At 35.8% G+C, this 27,776-nt stretch overlaps 1 protein-coding gene across 4 annotated transcripts in view; it reads left to right on the top strand.

Moving 5' to 3' along the window:
• The window catches only part of LOC110382306 (uncoordinated protein 58), a 367,231-nt gene that overhangs the window by 214,870 nt on the left and 124,585 nt on the right, over positions 1-27,776 (top strand). For all 4 annotated transcript variants that reach the window (XM_049842939.2, XM_049842941.2, XM_049842936.2 and 1 more), the window contains exon 3: positions 20,651-20,692. The gene's annotated coding sequence lies outside the window, so the exon portion shown is untranslated. The remainder of the gene's footprint in view (positions 1-20,650; positions 20,693-27,776) is intronic.

The following is a 27,776-nucleotide window of genomic DNA, read 5'->3' as shown; positions in this document are numbered from 1 at the left end:
AACAATGGTATCATTAAAAAAACTTTCCTCTCATACAGAAAAACTTTAACCCTCAAAATATCAACTTAGTCTTCAAGATCAATATACTAATTATGTCTGCGGTACCAAAGTTCGATGTTCCTTTCGCCATCAAATTGATTAAGGACATAGGATAATGGACGGGAGATCCGTCTTGCTACAGTAAATAGTTCGGAGCTGGCCACTTTGATGCTTACGAAGTTATAGGGTTAATGGCCGATATCTTTAGAGTTTGAGAATTTGCAAGAAGCATTTGGTCTTAGTTGAAGAAAAGAATGTGGAATGTCATGTAAAGAACATTGAGCGTATGTAACTCCAAATCATGTAACACAAAAAAAAACAAATTAATGTCAAAAATTACAACCCTCCTTCACCACGTTTTAGTAGGTATCTTTTTGGTGGGAAAAAGAAGTAGTGCATGAACGCAAAAAAAACTGTGTCTTAGTTATCAGCTTTCATAACGTAGTATATCTTAAATGATAATACCTTTACAGCTTCTAAATTGCATTATAATGCACTCCCAGCTAAATATAGATAAACTCAGAAGTTAGTGGATCTCTTCAGTATTTATTTTTATAATCTATTTCTACAATGTACACACTATACATATATACATATATAGTTAGTGGATGGATTTTCACGCGGTTTCCACAAATAGATAGAATGATTATACGAGAATTCAGTGATTCAGGTTTGATAGTAATAAAAGATAGGAATTAAAACAATTAAAGTAATCAGTGACACTTTCAAAATTATACTTTCTGAATGCCAACAACTGAGTACAAACGTTAATAAAAATCCCAAATAAAGCAAACACAATAAAAAATGCAAATTAGAAACCATTTCAATGTAGCTGATTAAACAGAAAACAGTTCTGGAACAAAACCGTAATTACAGAATGACACACAAAATTACATATTAATTGTATGCAAAGAAATTAATGGGCCAACGAAATAAACAGAGCATTTTATAACGTTGTTTTTGGAAAATTAATTTTGAAAATTAACGCGTATGTATGAATATGTAATGTAAAACTTGCATATGTAACTGAGGTTTGCATGAATTACCTATTTAATGAATATGGTTCTATGTAAAATTAATTCGTAGTTTTCACTATAATAATATAATTCATGAAGAAGGCTGAGGTATACCTACTTTAAAATTGTGATTCCCAGTTGTCATGGAAACATCTTTGGCAGTCGTTACGGGTAGTCAAACGCAAGAAAATCTGACCTACCAGTCTAACCAAGGGGTTCCGGGTTGTCTGTGTAACTGGGTTGATGTGATCAGAAAGGCAGGCTTTCTATGAAAAACACTGGTACTCACCTGCATCTAGCTAGACTGGAACCGACCCCACCATAGTTGGGAACAGGCTAGGCAGAAGATGACATAGCCTAGACGCAGCTGAATGGTAGCTCCAAGTTGAAACAATATTTTTATACCCATAATCCATACTGTCTGTAGGAACGTACCAGCTATACGGGTAGACGTTGTAAAAGCATTTTGCAGCCTTAATAAATCACGCCGAAACGCGTTTAGAATAGGTAATATCAACAACTATTCATTCAAGATTAAATTTGAAATCCCATTTTATCCCTTGAAATAAACTGCTACACAATAAATAATAGAGATAAATATTTAATGTTCTGTAAATAAGAATTTAGAAAATAATATTTTTCTTGGACAGGATCATATTTTTCTTTAGTCAAGCTGATTAGAGAATGTTTTTACGAAGAGTTTCTAGGATAATCTTGACATATAATAGTGTCTACTATATTTTCGTTTTAACACTTACAATGATTTAGCTGGATAAAAAATACTTTTTAAGACTGAGGTTGCCTTTTTTGCCCAAAAACTTTTCACTAGACATTTTAGAAAAATAAAAGTCGAATTGCAAAAATGAAGACCATATTTCGATAAAAACGTCGACCACTCAAAACAATGTTATTGACACTACATCCCTAGACAATATGAAACAAGACAAACCACCTGAAACTTTACTTCTTTCACCACAATTGTGTAAACTAAATAAAACTTCTGTCATCATTCCTTAGACCGCTACATCTCTATTCGCTATAAACAGCTGAGGCGGTACAAATAGCTGTCCAATTGATTGATAGATGGCGCTAGTTTCGTCCCATGTCCCAAAAGTTTTTGTTTACTGGGCTCAAGTTGGGGAAGTTGAGGAACCGCTATGGGAATCGATGGCTTGATGTTTATATTGTTGGAAAGTATAGTGCGCGTCATCGGGGCTAATTTTAGTTTTTATAATGTGATGGTGAGCGACATTTTATACTTACACTATATTATAAGGCTAGTAGTCACACGAGTCGATCGATTATGTATTAAAATGGTGACCATCTTGTCATCTCAGATGGCAGGTTACTTAATTTGTACGTCTTTGACAGTCGTTATGGGTTGTCAGAAGCCAGAAAGTCACCAGTCTTAGCGCAGGTTATTGGGTTGTCCGAGTAACTGGCTTGAGGAGATCGAGTAGGCAGTTAATCCAAGTAAAACACTAGTACTCAGCTGCGTTGGGCTAAGACTGGAAGCCGACAACACAGTTTTAGTGCAATGCAGCTGAGTAAGTATTATGCAGAGAGTAATGGAATAAGATTAGATATGTATTGATCAAACTGCTCTTCAAATTGGCAGATCCATCAAAGACATACATACAATTTCAAACATTTTCACACTGCCAATTCCTAAAAACATCAATCGTAAGGGTCGATGCATATTCGTACGTGACGTGAACGATCCGCGTCCGATCCGGACCGGTTCTCTAAACTTTTATTTCGCTGAGATTTCGTTCCTTTTTCACTGGAACGGACGGAGGCACGTTTGAAAACAATGCAGGGAGAAAACTTTTAGCGTATATCTGGATGTGTATGGACTTTAAGCAATGCGTTTTCTTTTGTGTCTGTTTTGCTTTGTGCTTTTTTGGTCCTTTGATCTTTTCTGTCTTTGAGGGAATAATGCAGTTTTTGATTAGTAATTATTATGTTAGGGGCTTTGCTTTCATCATTATCAGCCTTTTTGCTGACTTTCCTCATACAGATTAGCAATGAGTGTTAATAACTACGCGTGTTCAAGTGACGATTTCAGACTTAAATAACAGCGTTTGAATATATAAACTCTTCAGCTTCACAATATTAGTATAGATGTAGGTATGAGAGGGACACATCCCATAAAGAAAACCCAAAAACATTTTCGAAATTGAATTTACCCTTTACAAGTACCTCCGCCATCACTTACCCAAATAGGTAACTGTGTTGGGGTCTATTCACTAAATTCTATTCTGGTCTTATGATACATATTAATAAACCAGCGGCCATTAGTTAGACCCTAGAATAATACAACAGATTTTAGACCCCTATTAACACTACAATTCAAAGTCATACTGAACATGAATCTTTGAACACTGTGTACTGAAATCACTGGGTTCTGAAAACGCAAACTACTTAATCACTAACATAATAGTAATAAACTCCAGTGTTTTACTTTCAAATTAAAACTGTGTAAACTATTCAGATGGACAAAGCTTTACATGACGATAGGTCTCTTAAATTATTTATACTTCATTTTCAACTTCAAATTTATTACTTTTGGACTCAAAATGTACTAATGATTGAATGTACGATCGATATAATCGAAGAAATAAAATTTACGACCTCACTATATACAGACCTAAACAAAGTCAAAGCAATACTAAAAATAAAATCATCTCACAAAGAACACACACAAATTGACCTCAAAATCTAAAACAACACAAACATAAGAAGTCAAGACAAACCTTACCGTACCGAGAGCCCCTTTGTACCTGACATTACCTGGGCGCAGACTAACGGCCATGAATTATGTATCACAGCTGAAGGTACAATGATGCTAGCTTTATTTATCATCATTCATTTAGTTGATGCGGCCATCAGTTTAGTTGGTTTGCGAGAGTGGCTTTGTAAAAATTGGAAGAATAATTTTGAAGTTGGTTTTTGGTGTTTGCGTGCAAATAGCGTTTCATAAGAGCCTGTAAGGGTTAGACCTTTGCAATAAAGACGTTTGTTTGGGAAAGTGATGGCAAAAAGGAAGTTGGATTTTTCTGTCCCACTGTGATTTAATCCATACTTCGAGGACTAAAAATACGGACACTAATACTTGTGCTTGGACCTCCAACCTGCGCTTCCTTCTGAACTGAAGACGAAAGCCTTTTTACATTACAAATTTTTAAATAGCCTTGCAATTCTGAATCAGATTTTTTATACCTATCTCTCAAGGAATTTCAACAAAAAACTGCCAGAGTAGTAGCCGAGCACAAAGGCTCAACATAACCCTTTTCTTGACATAGTGAATATGATACTCACCTGATATTTATACAAGTTCAAAAATGGTAGTCACAAAAAAATTGCCAGTCGTCTCTAATATTGCTCTATATATAATATCCCACTAAGAGTAGACACACACTGCATACTAAACAGTCGACCAACAGTTGACCCGATGTTTGCCAAATTATGTTTTTAAGGATTCCAATCAAAGTTTTCATTTGGTCTGATACTGGCTACATACCTGATCTTTGTAATGTGTGTACGACCATTCATTTTCACCCTGATTTATGAGCCCAAACCATCGGGCGACGAAAAGTGTGCAGCATAGTACTCTAAACGTGTAAATTGGGCGCTGGCTCATTTCAAGCGTCCTCTCAGAGGTCCACAATGAACTCGTTCACGCTAGTTCAGGTCCAGTATAAAAATTCAATTGAAATGGTCGCAGTAACAGGTTGTACTGTAGTGTACAATGGTAACTCATTTCCTTTAGATGACGTGTCGTTTACACTAGAGACTGTAAAATATTGTGGGGAAAATCTTTGTTTTGTTTACTTTGTAAAGGATAGAAAGGAGGTTTATGATTAGGAGGGATTACGATACTAGCTGGGGCTGTGGGATTTTTTGTAAGAGTTACCGGGGTCTTGGTATGTACCAATGGGCTCTAGAAGGAACAAGAGTAGGTTTTAGGCAGCAATAGTCTGACACTCTCTCACGCTGCAACCCACACTAAGAGGAGGAGGTCTTTTGAGCACTTGTCATTATTGCTCACCATTTTTTTGGTGAACGGTATGACTATTACACTTATTTTTTTATTGTACCAACCGCTAAGGGTCTATTGAAAACTAATGAATGCGAGGGCAATCTAGCTGTAATTACCCATATAGCTTGGTCATGATTTACTATTAAGGAAATAGATACAAAGGGTTGCAAAGATATTATGGGTTTCATTACTGAATTATTCAGTTATATACAGAGCTACTCGTATAATTATCAGTAATACAATATACATACCTATTTAAAGAAGGTACATGCATTGATCACTTGTCTTATATCGTAATGGCGTCTTCTATAAATCGCGGAACATACATACATACAAAACAAAATATAAAAACAGTTTCAGTACAATACTGTTAAACATAACTTAAAAAGAATTTAGTAGCTCAAAAGTCTCGTAGATACTATCAGCTTTTAATCGGTCCTTACCAACCGATCCCTTTCGATCCACCTCATCTTTTTAAGGGCATTTAACTTTAAAAATATCCCTTTCCCAAATTCTCGACATTTCAACCGTTACCTTTACAAGGAAAATATTTATGTCCGATGGTAACTCGGCGTAACGTTGATTTAGTGATGCCATTGATCAAATGGCCTGGTCGCACCTCGGTGGTTCATGAATTATACAGTGACATTATTAAATAGTGGCTGCCTTATGTGGAACTATCTCTTCATTTTGTTTTGTATCTTTGTTTTGATGTGATATCTACTGTCTATTTGTGTGGTTTCAAAGAATACTGGCACATCACAACCATTAACTGTAACATTTAAACAACATGAAACGACTTAAATAGTCTTCTACATGTTGTGAAGGCTTGGAGGCAAAATCTATCTAGGATTGGTGCTATTTCGAGAAAAAATTGGGGAATCGAAAAATGTTTATAATGGATTCATCAACATCATTATATCAGCCAATTTACATTCTCCGATGATCGTATGTTTATGGTGCCTGGGTTGAGAATATCAGACAGATCTATACCTATCTTGATACATTGGAGGCTGACCCTAACACAGTTAATAAAAGGCTAGGTAAATGATAATAATAACTACTTAAGTACATGGTTTTATGGAAAAAAACCTCATTCCTATTTAAGCTCGTCTTTAAATTAAATGGCACCTTTACAGTGAACTCATCATCATCCTCCGAGCCTTTTCCCAACTATGTTGGGGTCGGCTTCCAGTACCTTTACAGTAAACTATCAAAGATTAAAACCATCTCAATCATTGCCAACAAAGTTCTTAAAACAAAAATTTTCCTTAACTTTCATAGTACAGTTCCTAGCGACGTTTTTCTTCGCGAAATCAGTATGTATAATGTGTAAACATTTTTCATTTTTAACCCTCAGCCCAAGGATAATGGTATGTTTTTATTTATGGCACCATAAATCATCAAGAGTTATCCGTGCTTCATATTTATATTTTTTGTATTGGTAACACTTTTTTTTGGTCTCTGATTAGATCGTCCATGTGGTTGAATGTCGTCGGAATTAACAATTTATATGGTTTTATTGTATTTCATTTGAATTTGCAATTTTTGGGTTTTTATTTTTCCATTAGAAATCAACAGTTTGCAGCAGAAATAATCCTACTAATATTATAAACGCGAAAGTTTGTATGTATGGATGTATGGATGTTTGTTACTCTTTCACGCAAAAACTACTGAATGGATTTTAATGAAACTTTACAATAATATAGCTTATACATCAGAATAACACATAGGCTACAATTTGTAAACATATTGTTCGAAATACTAAACCTGCGCAGACGAAGTCGCGGGCACCAGCTAGTAATGAATATTTCTGCAGTTTTTTTTTGTTTGTTTTATAGGGGTGTTCGCGCCAAATGTATGAATGTATAAGCTGTATTATTGGAAAGCTGCATTATTCATCAAAATCCGTCGAATAGTTTTTCTATGAAAGTTTGACACATTCTAACTTTTTACGTTCATTCCGCTTGTTTTGTACAAGGCTATGTCCACTTCTATTCAAAGTCATTAATTTATGTCCAAACGATTAAAAATACACCTCTGACCTTTTCTAAAAAATAAAAAAAACAATGTAGGTAATGGCATCACTCAAAGGAATAAAAAACTCTCATTCGCAAGAGTCTTAAATAGAGTCCCAGTTACAACAAAATTGATAACAACACCAAAATATTTCGCTTATAATCTATTCTACTTGTGTTTACTCCTTATATTAACTATAGTTGCTACATATTTGTCGTGAGCCCTATTATCTAGCAAGCGTGTAACTACACAATGCGGGCGCGACGGCGTGTAATTGGGGATCATCAGATCTGAGCTGTATCTAGGCCAAACGTTGACACGGAGTAAGGAACGATCGGAGATGCCATAATACAGGTAGGTCAGACGCTTTCTTGTAGGTCAAACACGCAGGTCGAAAAGATCAGTCATGAGTGAATTAACGAGGTTTTCAGGTTATTTGGTACCTATCTTTTTTTAAAGAGCAACCATGGAGTTTTTTGCCCGCTCTTCTCCATTCCGTCTACTTTTAGCTTTTTAGAATGGGCAACTAAAATCAAACCTATTTATATTTTTGACTTCTACAAGTGCTTGTAAAGGCCTAAATGAAATAAATGATTTGACTTTGAGAAAACAATGATCGGGTCCGAAAATGGCATAAAAGGGTCACAGCAACATTCTTCGTCCCCCGAACACCCGCATTTTGGCGCGCTACTTTATTAGGCGATGTTCCGTTATGACACCTCCGCTAGTAATTCTGTTCGCCATGCTTTAGACGTACAATGTATTTTTAGATACACAAGTTCAAGTAAATTGCTAAGAAAGTTTTGACAACGTTATGTAATATTTTCTGAGACGTGAATATTGTTTTGATAGCGAAATTGAAGGAAAATTGTGAGTTGTTGAGAAGTGAGAAGTCGTTTTTTTAGAGTACGTCTTGACATTGAAAGAAAATAATGGATGTTTGAATGGAATACTATTTTTCTTCTCTTGAAAATTGATGTGAGTAGATGATAGATGCATATTTCCATAAGCTATGAAGTTTTCTTACCCGGGTAACTTGATTGAGGTGGTTATATAGGCATTCGCTCCATGAATATCAATTGTACTCAGCTGCATCTGGTTAGACTGAAAGCCAACTCTCAGATAGATGGGAAAAGTGACTTTGATGATTATGATTAACGTCATATAAGTGAAAAGTTTTCCGTCGTCGACGAACTAATGAAGCAGAGATATTAAATAACAAAACAATTTAAACACTTAATATATCAAGAAAACAAAGTTAAATAGCTCTTGAACTTACTCCGCAAAACAATTTTCTATTAAAAAGCCTCGTCCCAAAACACAATTCTCTAGAGAAAGTCATCGGTAACTTTTTCAGCTTCATCCCAATTGTAGCCTAAATCTAGAATAGGCATCAATCTTAGAAAACCGGCCACGTGCGAGTTGGACTCGCACACGAAGGGTTCCGTACCATTATTTAGAAAATGAGCAAAAGTTTTATGTTTGTTGTATGGGAGCCCCCCAAAATATTTATTTTATTCTAGTTTTCATTTGTTTTGTATTTGTTGTTTAGCGGCAACAGAAATACATCATCTGTGAAAATTTCAACTCTGTAACTATCGCGGTTCATGAGATACAGCCTGGTGACAGACGAACGGACAGAGGAGCGAAAACAATAGGGTCCCGTTTTACCCTTTGGGTACTGAATCCTAAAAAGTGATTTATCGTAAAACAACGACCGAATGAAGATGAATTAACTGTTTATTCGTTTTGTTAACGCAATTGTTTATTTCTGTGTAATTGAAAATTCCTTGTAAATGTGATATTAAAATAGTTCGTGTTCTATCATGATCCATCATTTGATATCTACTGATATATTTTATGCTGTGTGTAAGTCACTCGGATTGATGGATTGTCGATGTTAAGCTATACTTGATTAAGTAGATGGATGGGTTACCGTTTTTCAAATGATGGTCATACTGTGTGTCTTCTGTAGCGGATTCCTAATTCTAATAAATACAAGAACAGTGTTTTTGATGGGCATTATGTATTTTAGAGCATTTGCCATCTTTCTTATTAGAACTAGCTGTTCCCCGCAGTTTCATCAATTTTACAAAAAATCCCACGTCTTAAACCTATTTAAAATGGAGCCTATATGTTATCCTATAACGCTACATTTACTAAGCTAATGTTTGTTTCAAAATCCCGTTTGCAGTTTTTTCCTGAAAGTGTAACATACATAGTCCAAATCAGTGTGGTTGGCGAAGTTAATAAGTCTTAAAGCTTTTCCACATTATCTATCGGTCTGTGGATATCTACTAAAGATATTAATTAGAAATTACTCGTATAGGGCTAATGTTAAATTCTCACTAGTAGAAATGAATTGATGTTCGTTAGTCCTACTAAAACTCGAGAATGGCTGGACCGATTTGGGTTATTTTGGTTTTAAAATGTTCTTAAAGGTCCAGGGAAGGTTTAAACGATACGAAGTTTGTTGGGTCAGCTAGTTACTAATAAAAATAATAGTCACTAGTGACACAATACCTAAAATCCTCATTATCACATTAAACGTGAACATATGCACATTATACATCTAAGTAGCAGTTCTTGTTCTCAAATTCCCAAAAGGGATACAGCCTTTCAACCAACGCTAGTCTACAAAGGGGAGCCTCCGACTTTTGACTCAACTGTCAGATAGACCTGGTTGGCGATGCGTTTTTGGCTTGCGAAATGTAGGTATGTGTTAATACGATTCTATTGTAATTGTGTTAGTGTTGGTTTGTTTGTTATGTTATGGAGTTCTTTTGTGATTATTTTGAGACCTTAGGCATCCTTAGAAGCTCCTACATAGTTTAGTTTATTGAAATCTTCCCCCTGCCCCGTTCCCATGACTTGTGACTAAGATTTCAACATATTTTTTGTTTAGCTGAAGACTTAGAGTTGTATACATAAGAATGAAGATAATTTATTTGTTCTGTTGTTACAAAAAATATTTTTCTACTAAGTAGCAAGAGAGTTTCAGCTGTTCTAATTTTAACTGAAAGTTTCAATACATGTTTGATAGGTACCTTTATTTATAGGGGTACTGCCAGTTAGTAGTAGGGTACCAGTTTTCAAGCGGAAATACAAGTGCACCAAAAAACGGTCAGACTGTACGCCCGTATGATACTTAAGTATGTTGCCACGAAAAACCGAATGCAAAATCCACTAATTTTAAAACTCAGATATACAACCCACTTAATAAATCAAATCCTCTAACGATCTACTAAATAATTTAACAAATAAACCTTTCAGAGATGTCCAATAAATTTTCTTAGGAAATCTTTCCCGTCTCGCAGAGTAGCGACGATAGATTTTTCCGGAATCCCACCGGTCCCTTCATAACAAACGGAGCGCAAAACTGAAATTCATTCATTGAAATAATGACGTTGGCAGACCTCTTAATGTACTGTGATATTGTGTAAGAATATGTTTCTTTCTAAGATTGTAAGGGTTTATATTGATAAATAAAGGGTTGGTGGTTTTTGATGATGTGTGATTTTGTTTTTCTGTCTGTAAGTTACTGAACTTTATTCATTTTTATGCCAGATAGTCGCATCCCGTGGGGACTAGGGTGTACCCGTGGGTATAGTTTCTGAGATAAGTACGTTCAAGCAAAACTAACAAATTCTTCGGCTGTATAATATAAGTATAAAAGTAAAGATTGATAGAAGAGAGATTTCACTTGAAGAATGAATAGAGAAAAATACCTTGGACCCAGTACCCGGAATCTGTGGCCCCCTATCTTTTTCATATATTTTTTACAAATAAAGAAAAATATAAGAATTTCAACACATAGGTACGAACCAAGTCAAGAGAAACCACTAGTCTTATAACCTACAGACACAAACTCCAGTTAGATTGAAATCCGATTCCTCTCTAATTAACAGCACCTGATAACATCCATAACAATTAATTAATATAACGTAATTAAGATCACCGCCTAGGCTTAGCGTAACACCCTCCTCATAGGCAAATATAATGGAAATTTCCAATAAATCCGTTTTCAATTTAATTGAAAATCCAATTAACTGGTTCAGTAACCAGTTAACGGGTTCACATTGACAGGTTTTGTGAAGGATTTGATTTTCGTTTGTTTTGTTGGTGTCATATTTTGTTAATGATGGTACCTGTATAAATATGTTGTGGTGTTGGCAATATAACATACTTTTTAACCTTTTATCGACGGGTAAAACCGAAAGGTAACATTGTAGTCGTTTAGCAAAGTTCTGAACTAAGTTTTTCTTTTTAAATTAACATAAATGAGTCTTGTAGTTATGTTGTATTATTGCTAATACAATTTTAATAAAATAAATGATCGCTTGCAAAAATATCCAACGGTACACATAGTGAAAAATACTTATTAATATATACGTATTGCTGAAAAAATTCAGACGCGAACCTCCCTTTTATATACCAATCTCTACTATGCATATGGCAACACGAAACTTGGATGTCTATCCTCTATTAAATCAAAAAAACCACACCAACATAAAAAAAATAAATAAAACAAACCATTAACCCTTAAATATCAACAAATTAAATAAATATCAAAAAATTAACCCTTCAAATATCAACAAAAAAATCATCGAAACTCGAAACTTACCACAGACACCAGAAACTAAAAGTGGCCAATCAAAATGTATTGAGCCACAGTTTTCGATTCTAACAGTATTGTTTACTAGTTTTACCCGCGGCTCCGCTTGCAAATGAACATTCAGTTTGTCGGTTTGTTGTTTTTTTGTAGCAAAATTCGTTTCACGGACCGTTGAGTGTATTTTTATTTATTTTGCACTTTTTTTTTGTTAAAGTTGTTGTTTTTTGTGTATTTTGGTGTTTTGTGTAAAATAAAATTTATTTTCTATCTTGCTTCCTTTCTTGAGTTTTTTTTAATGAAATGTTGTAATGCTTATGTCAATGATTGGATTGTCTATAGGTATTGCGCCCTATCAGGGCAATGTGTGTAGTTAGAAGGACCTCCGTAACTGTGGCCATTATGCAATAAATAAATACTTAACACGTTCAACGCGGAACGAGACCTTTTAGTTCTCGTTTGTGACGTTTTAGTATCGCGCAAGTGAAATCCTATGTCCATCTCATTTCGGCAAATGATATTTCTGTATGTTTCTTTACTGATAGAGTGAGACAAATATTTTTGTTCACATTAGGTACATTGGATGTAGTATTTTTATGAATAAAAACGTACGAGATCTAATAGGTCTCGTTGCGACCAAATAGTAAAATTTTGCATCTAGCGCGGAACGAGAACTAAAGGATCTCGTAGCGATCTCGTGCGAATCCTCACAAGAAAATAATTAGTGTCGTGTCAACTTTCGATGTGTGCATATCAATTACGCTATAATCCGGAAGTGACCACTGAACACAAATATATAGTGAATACCAAGAAGAGACGTTGTGTGAGTTGCTATGAAAAGGCACGAAAAACAATGACTAGCAAGGAAGCTGATAAAAAGACAAAACAGGTAAAAGGTTTCTGTGTGAAGTGTGAAAAAACTATGTCTCTTCCATGTTAATGAAAAACATTGTCATTTTTTGCACTGAACAGTTTATTAGTTTCTAATACCTTACACTATAGTATTATAATAAATGATTAATTTTATCGATAATGTTGTTGGTCTTATTGTTTCTCATCACTATTTTTTTATCGATACTATGCAATATCTGCAAAACGAGATCTAAAAGTACTCGCATTTTCTTGCTATCTAGTGCAGAACGAGATCCAAAAGTTCTCGTTCTTCTATTTTGTAAATTTTTCATTATTGTTTTCGACATAACTTGAGGCGGTGAAAACCTACTGAAAGGTCTTATCATCGCCTACCTACACATACAAAAAAAATATAAAATTATTCAAATTTCATAAAACTATTGGGGTTTGAAGTGACTGAGTCGTACGAGATCTGCTGGATCTCGTTGCGTTATTCCTGATGGATCACGACGAGAACTTATAGATCTCGTTGCGTCATATTAACTAGATGCATAAAATGGGCTTCCGCGATGAACGTGTTAAATACAATAAAATAAGGACGACATAATTAATGAATTACAAATACATGCTGATTCACGTTGTCAATAAAATAAAATTCAAATTAGCCATCAAGGAAACCAATTAAGCTCTGCATTAAATATATCAATTAAAAGAATGTTTGATACAAATTACCTCAGTCAAAATTACCCCCACTTAAAGCAACAACTCCATTACAAAAAACTAAATTAAATAAAGAATGCTGCACATACTCGTAACTTTCTAGAGAACAGTAAGAGAACAAGTCGATACTTGGAAAGAATTCCTTTAGAAAATTGAAGTGTCTTGGACAATAGCACGAAATAAGGAACAAATCACCGAGGAAGGAAAGAAAACGGAGATGCCGTACGGCAGGTAAGTCAGGCGCCTTCTTGTAGGTCAGATACGCACGGTGAGCGTGGCTGAAACGATCAGTTACTGGATAACTAACGAGCGTGCGGGTTTCTTGAGACATCTGACAAAGAGTGTTCTTGATTGAATGGTGATTTGGTTGCTAGACAGTTTGTTCCACTATTTCTTCTTCCCAGCAAAAACATATGGGCAGTAGTGAAAAGCAGGTATTTTTGGGGGCTGCCTTTTGTACAGTTGACCTTCAAAAAGTAATGATTTTCAGTCTACATTGAATAATCTTTAAAACAATTGGGCGGTTTCCAAAGAATGCGTAGATAGTTAGTAACGTTCCTCGTCCCCCGAACACCTGCATTTTGACGCACTACTTTCTTAGGAGATTTTCCATTATGACATCTCCGCTAGTCATTTTGTTCTCCATGGAACAAATGGACGAGCGATCGTTATGTTTATAAATAGGTACCGATTATCGGTATAATTAGTGGTAAGCATAATACGCCTAATTTTTCATTGCTAATGCTCATAGGTGTTTTTACAATTGCATACCACTAAGTTCTATATTGAATTACTAGCTGTTCTTAACCACCTGTATTTCATTATGATCTCATTGTAGGTGCAGCTTGAGGTAGTGGCAGACTCTTACTGACTTAAACCCACCATGTTCCTTCTTAAGCACTTCATGTACCAGGGCCGCTGTAACTCTTTCGAAAATTCCCGCAGCCCCGGCAGGCTTTGGCCCTAGTGGGCTCCAAATTTAAATTAGTTATGACGTACACAAAGATAATTTCACAAATGTAACCTTATTGATTTCTTATCAACACTGCAACTTATCAAATTCAAAATCATTTCCCAACCTTCCTTAACCCCCAAACCTGTAACCTGACTATCCCAAGTGGACGATCACAAAAACTCAACCCCCTACTAAGTTACATATAACTACACACTGTCTTCGGGTCCAAACGACCGCCCCCGATTTAATTGTAGAACTTCCCGACTTTATGCACTTGGCCGTAATGGCAGCGAGCGACGGGTTAAAATCTTGATCGTTAAGTTTGAGGTGTACTGAGAGGTAAGGGTTAATTTTTTTTATTAAGATTTTAAAAATTCAATTCTTAATTATTTTCTCTAAGTTAAATATAGGTACCGGCACGAATCTTGAGCTGTGACCTTCACCTGCGCAGAAGTAATTTATTGGGTCCTTTTTGTGGTATGAAGTGAGGCGCGGGGGCGGCTAAAGCGGTGATTGGCCCGCAGTGCATCGCGTCATAGCCGTCACTCGGGATGGTTCTTTGCTAATAAATCACTTCTGCGCAGATGTAGGTCAGAGCTCAAGATTCGTGCCGATAACTATACATTTATCAATAAAATTATTATTTAACTAAGTAGATAGATAATTTTGTATTAAGCAGATTACTTTTTATTTATTTTTGAAATTATACAGTACTAGCTTTTGCCCGCAACTTCGTTCGCGTGGAATAGTGACTACCAGCAGATTTTTGATTTGACCAATAGATGGCGCTATATGTCCGTAATAAATTTTATTCTTTGTAATAAAAACTATCATATGTCCTTTCTCAAGTTTCAAACTATGTCTATACCAAATTTCATACAAATCGGTTCAGTAGTTTAGGCGTGAAGAAAAGACAGACAGACAGACAGACAGACAGACAGAGTTACTTTCGCATTTATAATATTAGTTTAGATTGTTCATGTAACTTACAAGCATTACTTTGGCATATAGCCAAATTAAGAAAACCTATAGGTACTCACTTAGTTCATTTACGAAAGTACTTAAAGTTTTTTATAGTATGTACAAATATTTTATTGATCCCGAATGAATTTGGAAAGTTCTAAAATTTTGATCATCCATACTTATATATATGTATATCTGAACATTACATAAATATATAGGTATTTATCTTACGGCTCATTTGATTTAGAATGAGAAAACTTGGCAGAAGAAAAGTAGGTGGGTAGCCAATTATTACATACTGCTATGAACTGTAAGCCAAGTAAAAAAGTTTTATTATTTTAGTCTGAGCAACTATAGATTTGTTGTTTTCTCTTTGTCTTTTTTTGGTAATTTTATATTGGAGTGTAATTTTACCCAAGTAGTTTACAAAGTATTTACAAACAAACAGTTTACAAAGTGGTTAAGTACTTGATGCGAGTCCATTTAAAAACACCCTAGTTAACATTTGTGTTTATATTAATGGAAGTTATTTAAATTAATATAGGTAATTGACTGTTCAAGCGACTTAAAAAAGTGGATTTTCTGAAACTGTCTAGTATGAAGTCCGTATATACCTTGCCTATACTTTGAACACTATACCTGTGACGCATTTACTTGCATTATCATTTAAAACATAGCATAACAAGTCAACAAAACTGAAAACTACACCATAAAAATTGACTACCTCTTCCACATTCAAATTCTAAAACTTATTCCCCATAACAACCATAACAAAGGTTATTCCCCTATTCCCCATAACAACCACTATCATTCCTGCACCCAGTGTATTTCATCCCAAAAACGTGTTCAAATACGAGCAGACATTAAGAACCGGGCGAAAACTTGAAGTTTTATAGCGGAATTATTTTAATGAACTGCCGTAATTACATACATTGTAACCGAGCTGGTTCATAAAACAAATAAGCACTTCAAACGGAGTTTTAAGGAGGCTTTTGATATGTTAGAAGCTGTAAAGGGAGTCGATTTCTGTAAGATCGGTTGTGGATATCGGTTGGTAAAAATTAATCTTTCTTTATATCTGGCAGTTAATCTTTAAGAAATATTGGATAGAGATAATGAAAATAGATATTCCCTACGGTTTCACTCGCGTGTCAAATTTATTTACTAAAATACTTAAATTAAAACGTACGTTACAGCCTTCTTTTTAATCTTTCCACTGCTGTCCACAGGCCTCCTCTCACACGGAGAAGGATTGATTAAAAAAACCAATAATGTTATTTATCAGGCATCTATTTCATGTTCATGATACTAATGCTTTTCACTGAGTATATCAATATTATTATTTAGTTTATCTTAAGTGATAGATTGATGGGTAGCAGTTTAAGACCTCTTATATAATTATCGGCACGAATCTTGAGCTCTGACCTTCACCTGCGCAGAAGTAATTTATTGGGTCCCTTATGTGGTATGAATGTCAGGCGCGGGGGCGGGCTAAACCGGTGATTGGCCGGTGATTGGCATCGCGTCATAGCCGTCACTCGGGATTGGTTCTTTGCTAATAAATCACTTCTGCGCAGATGTAGGTCAGAGCTCAAGATTCGTGCCGATAACTACACCTTATAATTAGTAAAACAGCTAAAACAAGATCATAGCTCAAAGGAAAAAAATGTCTTTCTTTAGAAAAGAGTTTTAATAACTAGTCCTTTTGATAGGCATGGCTAAAAGATAAGAAACTAACCACGCGGCGTGCCTGAGAAAACTTAATTAACATAATGAAAAAGCAACATTAAAGTGGTTAAGTGTGAGTCGCATTCGCTCACGTTGAATGTCATTTTTAGGGTTCCGTAGCCAAAGGATAAAACGGGACCCTATTGTTTTCGCTCCTCTGTCCGTCCGTCACAAACGTGATTTTTTGCGTCGATATACAATATGCATAGATAACGGCAACAGCAATATTCACAGAATATGGAATGATGAAAAGTTTTATAAATAATAGTACGGAACCATTGTGCGCGAGTTCGACTCGCACTTGGCCGGTTTTTAAAACAACAACAATTTAAAGCTAAATTCATACGAAACAGTTTTTGTGTTAAGAACACTGTTTATATTTGGGCCTAAATCAATCACCTAACCGAATTTCCTTCTCACCCTAGTTACCTAAGACGTTACGTTAAATTTAACTGACCCTTGGTACAATGGCAATACCGTTTGATTACAGGCAGCAATCAGCTTCCAGTCGGCAGGCGATTGAACTCAAGATGATGTTCTCAGGGCGGTGCGTTTGATAACCGTTTAGGGTAACTGCAGCTTTGGTAGATGTGGTTTAGTCAGTGTGTAGTTAACTATTAAGCAAATTGTTAATTGAATAGATTGTTTATATCACTGCTTAAAAGATAAAAAGTTATTTATTCATAATCGGCTGAATTACAGCACTTTTTGGAGGTATAGTTTACAAAAGACAGTCCCAAAAACGCCCGCCCTTCACCACTTCCTATGTGTTTTTGATGAGAAGAAGAAATGGTGGAACAAACTCCCCAGCAAAGTTAAAACACCATCAACAATATTGATCAAATCAATATATATGGATTCCTTTAACCACTATAAAATAATTATTATGATATAGATAAGCAGGTAGTCGCTCTATGTAAAACACTAGTACTCAGCTGCATCCAGTTAGACTGGAAGCCGACCCCAACATAGTTGGGAAAAGACTAGGCAAATTATGATTGTAGCTTATCTAAAGATTTCAAGTAATTGCTAATTATCTAAAAAATATCTTGCTACAATACCGTTTGAATACAGGTAGCAATCAGCTTCCAGTCGGCAGGCGATTGAACTCAAGATGATGTTCTCAGTGAGGGCGGCGCGTTTGATAACCGTTTAGGGTAACTGCAGCTTTGGTTATTAACTGGCATATGCTACTGTGGTGGATGTGGTTTAGTGTTGTGTAGTTAACTATAAAGCTAATTGTTAAGTGGTTAGATGATGAAAATTAAGCGATTTAAGTTAAGCGTAATTGTTTTTTATATCATTGCTGTCATATCAATATTTGTGGATTCCTCTTACTAATCAAAAAAATATGATTTAGTATGTCAATGGGGAGCTTATGCTCCTTATCAAAATTTCAAGTAATTGCTAATTATTTACAACATACCGCGATTTAGAATTTTTCACAAGTTTTTCACAAAAGTAACTAAAAGAGATTTTCTTTATCATATTAAGTACATACACCTATCACAAAAAATAACCAACCACATTATTTTATATCGTCCTTGAAAAACATGAAAAACAGCAAAGTAAACAAAACTGAAAAAAAGCATAACGCTCCAACAATCTCGCGGGTTGAAAGACAAAAACAAATTTGTTTAACCCAAAGTATGTTCCTGCGAGGCAATATTTTTGTCCAGGAGTTTTTAAAGCAGGCACACTGTGCAGAATTATGAGCCCTACCGCGGTTTTGGTGACAACCTTAGATTATCTAAACAACTAGAGACGCCGTTTTGCTTGATTTAAACTTTGAAAGTGGTAGGAGCGCACAAGTATATTCGTATTATTTAACTTGACTACCTCGTTGGTCTAGTGGTCGCAAGCGCGGCTGCTGTGCTCGAGGTCTCGGGTTCGATTCCCGGGTCGGGTCGAAATCGCTTTGTGGGTTTTCTTAAACTTTCACAAAGCAGCCTGTAGTCTGGAAGTTGGTGATTGATTCACTCGTGCATCGGAGAGCATGTAAATGTCGGTCCTGCGCCTGATCTCTTTCCGGTCATGTCGGATTGCCGTCCCATCGGGTTATGAGAGTGAAGGAATAGGGAGTGCACCTGTGTCTGCGCACTATAATATGTCCTGCGCAGCTGGCTGATCTCCTGAAATGAGAACAGCCGCCGTGGCCGAAATCGGCCGTGGACGCCATTATTATTATTATTTAACTACGTGTACGTGAACAAGATTGCTGATATTTGTTGTGTGTGTGCGAAACGATGTGTCTTTGGCATTCCTTATGGGTAGTCAGAAGCCGGTCAGTCTGACAACCTGTTCATCCAAGGGGTATTGGGTTCGTCGTTGTGCAGTCGTTGGTCAGTCGTTCCTCGTAAAACACTGGTACTGGTAACACCGGTTAGACTGGAAGCTGACCCCGACGGAGTTCAAAAAGGCTCGGAAGATGATGGGCGAAAGGATGTGATCTAAATTCTATAACCAATAAAGCTATCACTATATGTTACTTTGACTCGCCAATTCCGCTTAGCTATCTGAAAGCTTTTTTTGCATAGAAATATTTTGTTTTCATAGCGGCTCCCGTTGGTTATACGCTCTTAGGTGCAAAATTATGAGCCCTACCTCGGTTTCGGTGACAACACCCTTAATCCTATGTTTTATGTTTGAGTGCAAAATTCTGTACGTATACTGTATAAGGTGGTAACTATGTGCTAAAGTAGGAAAATATGTTGAGATTAGACCAAAATATTTTGTTTTTAGAGATGTTGCATTGTCACAAAAGCAAGTATGTTTTTTAAATCTAAAAAAAATAGTAAATAATGTATTCTTTACCGAATATATTTTTTTACAGAAGTAAGATACACTGAACACCAAATCCATTATATTAACTATTAAAGTAATTCAGTTTTAAATAAATTTCTTCGCCTCGTCAAACTGCTGTAAGTACCTACTGTACAAATTTTCACGTGGTTTTCATCAATAGTTAACAAACAAATAGCTTATATGTATTTATGTTTACATCGATACTAATAAATAAAGAGGAAAGATGTGATTTTTTGAATCGAATATGCTCCGGAACTACTGAACCAATTTAAATAATTCTTTCACTGCTAGGAAGCTACACAATTTGCGCTAAACATTGGCTGTATTTTACCCAAGTATGTGAAGAAGTTTGTGGAACGTGGGTGAAACCGCGTACAACAGCCAGTATTCCTGTAAAAGATGAAATATTTCATATTTCCATACGTTGAACGTTCACTTTCTTACCTACCCATAAACTTCTAGCCTTATGCCTTTTTCCTTTGTTTTTAAACCGACGCTGCTTTTATTAAAGCCGAGGTACGGAAAATAAAACGAAACTGCTTAGATTTTATAGTAAAATCGTGAAATATGAGATGAAAGTATGAAAAAATATGAAAATTATGAGCAATATTGTTCGATGTTTGGTTAGATCGTGATTTTATAAGTTTAAGTCTTTTTATCTTTGAAACAGTAATTTTTTGAACGTAGGCAGTTATTTTAAGAACATAGTAATAAGGTAAACAATTTCAATAATAAAATATTTAACTAGTACAACCTAAAATTGATTAATATCCCGTAGTTTTCATACTACTAGTTTTCGCCCGAGACTTCTTTACATTGTGATTAAAATTTCGATTACGGAGAAAAAACAATTATACTTGTGTAATGATCATTTATTGTAATTTTTTTATTTTTTTCAGATCATCTTCAGATGTCATGAAACTTCAAACCAATGCTTAGAGGTAAATTTTGCAATTTTAATCTCCTTAAATTAAAATCAAAGAAAGACATTTTAAACGTAGTTTAGATATTAACTGGTATTTCGTTTATTCATTAAGACATAGATATTATACAAGACATATTTACACTAAAAATTAAAACTATTACTCTATTTACAAATTAAATTATTCCCTACAAGTTACCTACAAACTAGAACAAAAAAGGGAATAAAAAATAAAAAACCAAAACCAAAAACCAGCTGACAGTTGGGCGTCGAAGTACGTTACAAATACATTCTTGGTAATAATGAATTTTGGTTTTAAAAACTTGTTACATATTATTTCGCACAAAAATGACTTTGTTTTACAGATAGAAATAAACAGCACTTTTCAATAATTTGTTCATTAATCCAATGATTCCAGGTTAAATTAATGAAAATATTGAAAATTTTCAAAGACCTGACACTGATCGTGTCTGTTAAATATTAAATAAGTATAATGCAATTTAATTAATTTAATTTTAATCAATTTATAGAGCGCTTGAAATAATTATCAATTATCAATCTATACATATAATAAATCTGTAGAAAAGTAATTTTTGTACATTGAAGAAATTGACAAAAAAAATAGCCAGCATGTTAAAGAATAACTAACAGAACCCATTTCCATCATTTTTGTAATTTTTGTCTGTTTGTCTGTTTGTTCGTTCGGGATTCACGTAAAATCTACGAATTAAATGCAGACAATGCTTATATACAAAAATTCTACGTAACTTGGGGTATTACTTAGTTTTTGTTTCATCGAAATCGATTCACTTTATCAAAAGATATGATAAATTTTGTGAATTCAAGATTCGCAATCTATTTGTCAAAACTGTACATTTGAATGTTGTACTTATATTAGTTGATCGGCCTATTATTAATCTTTACACAGAAAATCACACCTTTATAAGTAACTTCGGAAGGAAAAAAAATGAAAATTTTGTTTAGCCAAGGTTAAAGTAGCTCCATCTGTGCTAAATCTGTGGTAAATAAAATACATCAAATTAGTCAAAGGAGCGAGATGGTAAATGACAATATTACCATACATTCTTTATAGAGGATTATTATTTCAACAGATGGAGTTGTGTATTTTCCGTAATTCGCCATATTTTAACACGTAGTGTAATTTTTCGATAGACATTTCAATAGTGTTTGTCAGTTTGCCGTGCCACATCAAAATCCAACTATAATTATTATCTTGATGAAAAGAAAATTAATAGTTCTCAGCCAAATTTAAAACGGTGCCATCTAAATTATTTTTTGAACATTATGTCAAAAATGATGAATTTAGTGGAACAATTAATTATCGTTTAAAGTTACAGATGGAGTTCATATCAGGATTTTTTCATAAACATAGTTCCACTAATGTGCTGGCCTTAAAACAAATTACTTTGAGTGAGTAGTATTAAGTAGACCTTAATTATTTTTTCTGATGCAAAATATGTTAACTTAATCCTAGAAGAAATGAGGATCTATCTCTCGCAAGCGCTGCTAAGCGTGAGGTAGGTAGGTAATGTAGGATTCTGTAGCTTTAAAAACAAGAACAGATACAAATGCAGATAAGAAATGGGAGCTTTCTCTATTTAATACCATACACACGTAAAATGCTTTATGCGTCTGAAAACGTACAAATTACGCGCCGCATACCAGAGACATGCTTACTTTCAACTTCTGATCGCAAGTACACTGTTCACGATTACGAACAGTCTCAGTACGACCCGAGCCAAGTCTAAAAAAATACCTTTTATATAAAACTACGTTTGATGTCATTTAATCACAAATCTAAAGACAGAATTGTTCTCTGTTGCAAATCCTATCCACCTATATCCTATCCTAATCCAGAATGCATTGCAGGTGTGCATAGCACAAAAACCAATGGTATCCTATTCGAGAAGTCAAGAGTTGATCTGCCAACGTCGCCATCAGAATTACATTCATCGTTGAATGAGGTGAATAAATTTTCAGAAACCACAATAACAGTAGGAGCCAAAGCGTATTATCGCTTCATAGAGCTCTGACTGGCCCCAGGTGACCAAGTCAGGTCTGATTTGTTCGTTCATCAGATCTTTGAAAGTGTTTCGGTGGATACTTACTGTCGTCCTGTTTACGTGTGACACAAAATATACGTCCTCCGCAAGAGCGAAATTTTCCCGGTGTGCGGTAGTGACGCACAGTATACAACACTTATGTTTCTTTTGATTTGCTGGCTCCACCAAGAAATGACAAATTGCGAGCGCACATTTTTAAAATCTTGGCAAAACTGCAGGTTTCAAGTACGAACACATGAAGTGGACTCTCACAGATACGTACATTTTGCCTATTCGTGAACTAATGCAAACATTTCGGTGGAGTCCCGGCTTAGGCCACCACATTAGGCGTGCGCGGTCCTCGGGCGTGTGAGTAGCACGGGCGCCGCGCGTGCGTCGCGAGCGCGTTGCATGAGCGTCGCGTTTTGCTGCCCTGCGGCGTTTGCAGGGCGCTCGCGGCGCGCACGCGCCGCTCTCCTTGACGTTTAACTGCTAAGGCGTTTAGCGAGCGGCGGGGATAGCGGGCGAAGGGGTAAATACGCAACTTGAGCGCCGCGTGCTCGCCGCGAGCGCGTCGCTTGCACTCTTCACACATGCCGCAGGGCAGCAAAACGCGACGTTCACGCAGCGCGCTCGCGACGCCCGCGCTACTCACACGCCCGAGGATTGCGCACGCCTAATGTGGGGTCAGCCTTACCATAGTGAGTAAGTGAAACTATCCTACCCTATGCGCCTGCTGATGATGATGACTCATTTTATCATCCATCCAGCTATTCCCCAACTATGTTGGTGTTGGCTTCCAGTCACCGAATCTGTTTGAGTACCAATATTTTGCTTGGAGCGACTACCTATCTACCTATCTTCAATCCAGTCAACTACACAAGACGATATCCATGGTAAGACTGACAGACTTTCTGGCTTTTGATTAGTCGCAGCAGCTGCAGAAAATTTACAAATGACAGCTTTGTCAGACTCAAAGCATATAGACATAGATTATAGCTGTTTCCTGTGAAAATTACTTACGCACCATACGTAATAATTTTCCACATTGGCTGACTAGATCCAGAGATATTCACAACGTCACAAAATTTACTTCTTTCGTTTAGATAAATGGTCACATCCACAACACAACCTTGATCAATGAATCTATGCTACTGCTAAGTCATCATCCTCCGAGCCTTTTTCCCAATCATGTTGGGGTCGGCTTCCAGTCTAACCGGATTCAGCTGAGTACCAGTGCTTTACAAGAAGCGACTGCCTATCTGACCTCCTCAACCCAGTAACCCGGGCAACCCGATACCCCTTGGTTAGACTGGTGTCAGACTTACTGGCTTCTGACTACCCGTAACGACTGCCAATGATGTTCAATGACACCTATGACATCTATGCTACTGCTAAGTGCTAATCCTAATTATACTGTCACGTGAAAGAATGCACCTACGGGATAAGTAGTATTTTGACTATTCTATATTGCCCACGCAGACGAAGTTGCGGGCAACAGCTAGTATTAAATATGGAAGAAACAAGTCATCTATTCATAATTTCATTTTAAACAATACGTGTGTGCGACCGTTTGAATATTTTTTATTTCATAACACAGTTATAGGTATTAGTGTGTGTCATAAATGGTTTTCAAAATGTACTCAATACACACGCAAACGGGTTTACTTATTGTTACAGAAAGACTTTCTCGTTTATTATACTAAAAAAAAACCTTTGAACTGTTATTTGATTTATGAAAACATTGAGTAATCTTCTGGGAAATTGGAATTATAGGTACTTTAAATATTTATCGTCTGAAATCTGCCTACACGTGCCAATCATTTCACTACAATTAATAATTATTGAAAGGGTCAATAATCATGATATAAAATTATTTATTAGTTTTTCATATACATTTTTTTAAATATTAATTTAGGCATACAAACAAAATACGAAAATCTTCCAAAACAAACATGAATTCAAATCCTGAAAGGATAAACTGGCTTACAAAATTCTTCCGCAAGGAAAAACAATAAAAAACCCTATTCTCACGTGCATAAAGATTAAATTACTTTGCCACAAAAACAAGGCATAACTCCATCATGTTATTCCCATTGTAACCCGTCATTTCAAGGAACATACAACAACTTTGATTGACAAATACATTTCGTACGAAACACGGAGGAAGGAAATAGCGGAGATGCCATAAGGAAGGTAGGTCAGGCGCCTTCGTGTAGGTCAAGCAACGTATCGTAGGCTTGATCAGTTACTAGAACTAACGAGGCGTTCGGGTCCCTTTTTAAATCAAAAATATCGTAGATTAGTCTTGATTGATTGGTGATTTTATTTTGAAAATAATGGGCCGGTTCTAAAGAAAGAGTGTAAGGAGCTCTAAAAACTAACTTTGCTGTGTCCGACAGTGTCCATAATTGTTTCTTTTAATTTTACACACCAGCCTGTACACATTATGGTATGCAATAAAGTTATTGAGTAGGTATTGAGCTAGTAACGTGCCTCGTCCACCGAACACCCGCATTTTATCGCGCTACTTTCCTAGGAGATTTTGCGTTATGACATCTCCGCTAGTCATTTTGTTCTCCATGGTACGAACATTCCCATTGTTTCCCATTTATCTTTTTTCCTTTCGTTCCTTTAATAAAATGCAGTGGTAAAAAAGAAACACGTCTTCTATTACATTTATTTGTATTTGGCCTTTACGTCATTCTTTTGTTTTTTGGGTTATGGTACGTGTGCTAGCGGTAAGAATATTTTTTTGCTCAGAAATTGGTTTAGTAATATTAGCTTGCTGCATTGTATGAAAACTATAGAATGTATTCATATATATTTTTGTAATGGTAAATGAAATGTTGATAAAAAATCTTTCTTCAAATAAGGTGATTTATTTCATTGTTTAAATACGATTATATCGGAATTTAAAATTAATTATTTTGCAATATCTTCAGTCATACCATGTTGCCCTGGCAACTGGGTTGAGGAGATCATTTAGACAGTCGGTCCATGTAAAACACTGGTACTCAGATGCATACGTTAAGACTGGAATCCCACCCCAACATAGTCGAGAAAAGGCTAGACAGATCCAGCACGTTCCTCAGACAAGATTAATATAAACACATTTATAAAGCCCCTACCAGACAGCGTTCAATTTTAATGCGCTGCAGGCAGAATTAGATACGATTGCATCGATATCGTCTCGGCCCCCGGCTGCACTTGATATTCCGATCAAAACAGCTGTTTACTTGCCGCCATCTTGAATTCTGTTAGTGGATTGAGCTTACCAACATTATGGAAATGAAAAAGGAACTCTATGTTATGTTTTTGTGAACTTGGTAGATTGTAAAATAGGATTTACAGTCATTTACATTTACACTTAAGATTTACAGTAAAATTGTAATAAATACGGTAATAGGCATTAACCCTAGAACCCTACCTGGGGTGCTGGAGAACCCCACGGAACTTTATTTTGGATTTTTCACTTATTAATTATATTCACACAATTTTGCGTTTCAGTGTATTTTATCCTAGTGGTACCCGCTCTAGATCTATCAGTCGCGAGGAGTTCGCCGATGCGTGTAGACGGATGTATTTGTGCTGTGGGGTGCCTGGTCACCCCAGTGTAGGGAAATCGATATTTTTATTTGAACATTTATTTAATTTAATAATAGTATTTTTGGAGTAATTTATGCAATCTATGTAACCAGCCCCCTAGCCAAATGCCATTTTAGGGTTTAGCGACAAGTTCACATATTCCGACGAACTTTTCTCAAAGAATTGGGACTTGGGCTAATATATGAGCACTTGGAAAAAATCGTTTACAAACCCCAAGTTTGAGGAGGGATGTAAAGGAGGTCATTGCAGGTATCCTGAAAAAAGATGTGCCAGCAGCAAGGGCCATGCCTGACCATCAAAAACAAGGACGATGTGGAATGTGCCCCAATAATAAAGACCGGAAATGCAAGGCCAGGTGCAATAAGTGCCAAATCCCTATTTGCTTGGAACACCAAATAAAAGTGTGCCAAAAATGTTCTTGTTAATAAATGTTATTAATTTTATATGTTGATTTGTGATCTCAATTGCCTAAGAAGTAAATATGATTATAAAACATTTCACCCGTATGTTATTTTCCAAAAATAATCACATTTTTACTTTGGGGTACTCGAGCACCCCCTGTAGGAAAATAGGATGGTAAAATAGGTGTAGGGCTTAAGGGTTAAGAATCTGCATTTCTTAAATACCGAATACGATGAGTTTGTATACCTACACAGATAATATTTTTTCGAAAACTCGAAAATGAATATTATTATTTAAACGCTAATCTTACACGATTGAGTGATCCGATTTCAAAATATTCTTTCAGTATCAGCAAGTTTTTATCCGGTGGCTTCAAGTAACTCTTTTGGGTAGGTACCATTTCTTGAAAGTTTGGCAATAAATGACTAGCCGTTTCACCCGCGTCCCCTACGCGTACCTGGATAAAATGAATTTTCAAATTGGTTCAGCAGTTTCGGATCCTTTTAGGGTACAATCAAACAAAATACTTTTCCTCTTGTTAATATTGGCTCAAGTTATAGATATCCATATTGCGATAATGCTTGATTATGTATGAGAAACAAGGTTTCCCATAACAGTTAATAGCGTATAATATCAATGTATTACGTGCACTAATTGATACGCACAAATGATCCTTTATTGAAGCAATTAATTGATAATGTTACTACAGCTAATGGTAGTAAGGTGCAAATTAAATTGATTACCAATATTTTTTTCGATGCAAGAAAGTACCTAGCAGAAGTATTGTTTTTGTTTCTTACATATCTTTGTTTATACTTATGTAAGTTAACTTTTTTAAAATAGATATTTGGTTATAAGTGCTGGAGTTTAGACCACGGGCTAGCAAGCGCAGCGTAGGACGTCCACCAACAAGGCGGACAGACGACCTTATAAAGGTCGCCGGAAGACGCTGGATGCAAGTCACCTCCAGCAGGTATCTGTGGAGATCTAAGGGGAGGCCTATGTTCAGCAGTGGACGTCCTATGGCTG

Source organism: Helicoverpa armigera, chromosome 22 (genome assembly GCF_030705265.1).
Source record: "Helicoverpa armigera isolate CAAS_96S chromosome 22, ASM3070526v1, whole genome shotgun sequence".
NCBI classification, from domain to species: domain Eukaryota; kingdom Metazoa; phylum Arthropoda; class Insecta; order Lepidoptera; family Noctuidae; genus Helicoverpa; species Helicoverpa armigera.
The sequence above is the reverse complement of the archived record's forward strand: the minus strand, read 5'-3'. Positions and strand labels throughout refer to the sequence as shown.